The 4,537-nt window shown below is 38.6% G+C and overlaps 1 pseudogene; it reads right to left on the bottom strand.

Annotated features, from left to right (window-relative positions):
- Positions 1-4,166: 4,166 nt before the first annotated feature.
- Positions 4,167-4,285, bottom strand: LOC112483097 (annotated as a pseudogene).
- Positions 4,286-4,537: the final 252 nt, after the last annotated feature.

Here is a 4,537-nt window from a genome sequence, read left to right as displayed (position 1 = left end):
AGGAGATTGAAACCATACCAAGTATATTCTCCTGGGCTAGTTTTGTGTTCCAACGTATGGTCCATCCTTGAGAATGTTTTACGTGCACTAGAGAAGAATGTATAATCCGCTGTTTGGGGATGAAAGGCTCTGTAAATGTCTATTATGTCCAATTGGTCTAAGCTGTCATTTAAGGCTGATATTTCCTTATCGATTTTCTGTTTGGGTGATCTATCCATAGTTGTCAGTTGGGTATTCGCGTACCGTACTATAATTGTGTTTTGTCAGTTTCTCTCTTCAGTTCTGTTAGTTCTTATCTTATATATTTTGGGGCTCTCTCATCGGGAGCATGTATATTGATAAGTGTTATGTCTTCTTGAGGTATGGTTTCCTTTATCCTTATGAAGTTCTTTGCCTTGCCTCGATACCTCTTTCATCTTGAAGTCTTTACCTCATCAGATGTAAGTATGGCTGCACTCGCTTTTCTCTGGATGCCATTTGCCTGAAGTATCGTTTTCTACCCTTTGAGTCTTATCTTTGTCGTTGCAGCTGAGATGTCTCTCGAAGGGAGCACATGATTGGGTTTTGTTTTTTTATCCAGTCTGCTACTCTGCTTTTTTATTAGTGAATTCAGTCCCTTTACATTAGAGTAATGATTGATATATAAGTTTTCCTATAGCCCTTTTATCTTGTTTCCTGGTAGCTCTATGTCTCCATTGTTTGTTTGCTTTTGCCTTTCTGTCTTGTTATTTTAGTTTGGTGGTATTCTCTGATTTTCCCCCTCTGTTCCCTCTTTTTTCTGTTATGTGTCATACTTCTGGGTTTTTTATGTACGGTTACCATTAAGTTTATGTAAAAGAAAGTTTCATATATACAGTAGTTCTTCTGCATGTGTCTTATCTCCATTCCCTTTTGAAAATTCAGACCTTTACTCCCTCCCCGCTCTTGTTTTTGTCGTCTCCAATTTTCCCTATTTATCTTGTGAATGTATTTCTGAGTTACAATGCTATCGTCTTCTCTTTTTAAAAATGTTTTTGCCTTCTTTAACCATCATGTAGTATTTAAGTGTATAATACCCTACTTTGAATAAGGGTTGCCATTTCCTGCTTCTGTCGGTCTTTTAGTCATTTTACTCACTCGCAGTTGATTATTTCTTTGTCTTTTTTTTTTTTTTTCTGGTAGAATGCCTCTCTTCAGCATTTCCAGTAATGCAGTTCTTGTGTTGGAAAATGCCTTCAGCGTCTGTATGTCTGGAAAGGTCTTTTGTTTCTCCTTCATATCTAAAGGAGAACTTTTCTGGATATATGATTCTTGGCTGGTAGTTTTTCTCTTTCAATAGTTTGAATATTTGATTTCATTCTCTCCTAGCTTTTAGAGCTTCTGCTGAAAAATCTGATGATAACCTAAGAGGATTTCCTTTATAGGTTACCATCTTCTTTCCCCTGGCTGCCTTGAGAATTCTTTTTTTCTCATTAATTTTTGACAGTTTTAATATAATGTGCCATGGAGAAAGCCTCTTTGGATTTAGATAATTAGATGTTCAGTTTGCTTCTTAGATTTGAGGATCCGCTTCTTTTCATAGGCTTGGGAAGTTCTCGTTGGCTATTTGTTTGAATCGGCTCTCTGTTTTGTTCTCCCTCTCTTCTCTTTCAGATATACCCATTATTCTTAGATTGTTCCTTCTGATAGAGTCAGATAGTTCTTGCAGAGTTCTTCCTTTTTTTTTAACTCTCAAGTCTCTCCATTCCATCTTTGTCATTTCCAGATTTCTGTCTTCAATGTTACTAATTCTTTTCTCTATCTTGTTAGCTATATTTCTTTAGCTCGCTAGTTCATTTATTATCTCTTTTTTATTGAATTCTTCAGCTCCAGAATTTCTGTTTGGTTCTTTTAAAAGTTTCAAGCTCTTTGGTAAAGCATTCGTTTTGTTCTTTGATTTTTATTTCCGAATTCATTAATCCGCCTTATTTGAGTTTTCTTGCATCTCTTTGAGTTTTTTCAGAACTGCAATCTTGAATTTTACACGACTTAAATCACGTATTTCAATATTTTTATTTTGTTTATTATATATATTTTGTTTATTATTATTTTGTTTTTAAGTTTATTTTCTGGAGCTTTTAAAGTTCCTTTCTGAGCTGCCTTTTTACCTTGGTCATACATGGTATTCGATTGACTGTTTCTCCGCCTATGCGTTTATGGGAATGAACTCTGCTTTTAAAAATATTATATTACTGTTAATAGTAATGCCTCTTTAGCACATCGATAAGAAGAGCTTTTACCTTTGTTTTTCAGTCAGAGTCACAGAAGCCTCCTGTACTGTCCAGGTCTCTGGGTAGCAAAAGAATAAATGTCCTTTATTTCCTGGGGATATGTATGTCTCCTCTGTGAACTGGTTGCCTGGGTCCCAGGGCTCCACCCCATGGGGGCATGTGGTGAGCTTAGAGTTTCAAGCCTGTGAAGAGCCCCCGAAGTCCTGGTGCTTGTCCAGGTGGCTAGATGCAGTGTAATGCTACCTCAGGTGTCCCAGTTACCTGTGCCAGTATCAGCCTGGATGGCTCGGTGTGGGGTGGGTTTGGGAGAGGCCACCAGCATGCCTGTGGCTCTGTTTCTTCCCAGTAATGGTGACCGCCAGGCCTCAGCTGCCTTCCCTGCGTATCTCCACCCTTGCCACTAGGACCAGCCTCAGTTTGCGTCTGCCACTCAGAACCTGTCTCCTCAGTTCTTGGGGCTCTGGACTTCCTGGTCTGTAGCCCAACACTCACTGCTGCACCTGTTCTGGGGCCTGCTGCTAGCTCTGGGAGGGTGCAAGGAGTTGACCTCTGGGAAGGTTGGGAGAGGCAGTTAGGCTCTGTGTCTTCATTTTCTGCCTGACGGTAGTGGTTGCTAGAACACAGCTGTCGTACCTCTGTTTTCTGCCTCTTCCCTGATCATTGGGTTCCTCAGTAGTATTGCTGATCACTCAGGCAGAAATGCTCAGGGCTACATAGAGTGCATACTGCAATCTGTTTCCTCCTCCCTTGCTTGCCCAATTTGCCTGCAGATGCTTTGCTTGAGCAGATCTCAGAAGTCTTTATGTGTTAGGCTGGAAATCTTTTATTGGATTATGGCTGTTCAACTTGTAGCCTGAAGGGGAGAGAGATCAAGGGGCCCGTCAAGCCACCATGCTTCTGACATCCTTACTACTTCCCTATGTTGGCCTTGTTCTTTGTTTCTTTTTGTTGTCTACCTTTTTCTGCCTTCTTTGGCTTTAATTGAGCATTTTACCGGATTCTTTTTTTCTACGTCTTAGGATATCAATTACACATACTTTAAAAAACTATTTTGGTGGTTGCTCTTGAGTTTTCATTATACATTTACAACTAAGTCGCTTCTTATGTCAAGTCATAGTACACCACTTCACTGGTTGTGCAAGTACCTCATGCTGTCTCCTAGTTTTCTCCTCTCCGTTCCTGCCACCTTGTCGTCATTTATCTCAATTGTCCATAAGCTTATAATTGCCAAATAAATTGTTGGTAATATTATTTTCAGCAAAGTGTCATCTGTTATATTAATTTTAAGAAATATAAAAGACTTTTTAATCTTCGTTGTTTTGTAACTCCCTACCTTGGTCATTTACTTTCTTTCTGATGAATTTTTGAATGTTTTTCCAGGTGGATGTACTAATGAACAATTCCTGCAATTTTTGTCTCAGAAAGTTTTTATTTCTTCACTTTTGAAGGAAAATTTTGCTTGACACAATTTTAGGAGAGTGGTGTTTTTCTTTCAGACCTTGAAATATTTCTCTTCACTCTTCAATCTTGCATGGTTTCTGAAAAGAAGCCTGATTTAATTCTAATCTTTGTTTTTTCATGACTAAGGTGCTGTTTTCTTCTCACTTATTTCAATATATTCTCTTTGTCTTGAATTTCTGTCTAGTTTGCATATGACGTACTTGGTCCTGCACTTTAGTTTATGATATTGAGTGTTCTCTGAGCTTCCTGGATCTATAGTGTGCTATCATCGTTAATTTAGGAAAATCTCAGTATAGTTACTTCACTGCTTTCTTCTGTTCTTTTCTGTCTTTTCCTTCATATATTCCTGTAATTTTTTTTTTTTTTAAGGCAAGGCAACCCTTTGTTGCCCTCACAGATTACAAGGACCTTCTCAGTTTACAATGTCTAATTTTTTTTTAAATTCTTTTATTTTTACACCTACAGCCCCTGGTCTTCCTAGGTGGTCTCCCTTCCAAGTACCAACGAGGCCCGACCCTGCTTAGCTTCTGAGATCAGACGGGATCAGGTTTGTTCAGGGTAGCGTGGCCGTAGATCCGTCATGTGTTTTTAAACCTTTTGTATAAAGCATGTTATCCTCGGGCTCATGGGTATCGTGTTCTATCTTTTTTGTTCTTTTTTTGTCTTTGAATGAGACTGCTGAAGCTGATTTTCTGTTGAGTGCAGGCCATATTATGAATTGAATATCTGGGGTATATTTCAGAATGCCCGGTTTGTTTTCTCTTTCTTAGTCATGGAGGCACTGAATTATCCTATGATCTTAATTCTCTGATGGATCTAAGAAAGTA

The sequence above is a fragment of the Pteropus alecto genome, unplaced genomic scaffold (assembly GCF_000325575.1).
Source record: "Pteropus alecto unplaced genomic scaffold, ASM32557v1 scaffold386, whole genome shotgun sequence".
Taxonomy (NCBI): domain Eukaryota; kingdom Metazoa; phylum Chordata; class Mammalia; order Chiroptera; family Pteropodidae; genus Pteropus; species Pteropus alecto.
This window is presented reverse-complemented; position numbering and strand designations above follow the sequence as displayed.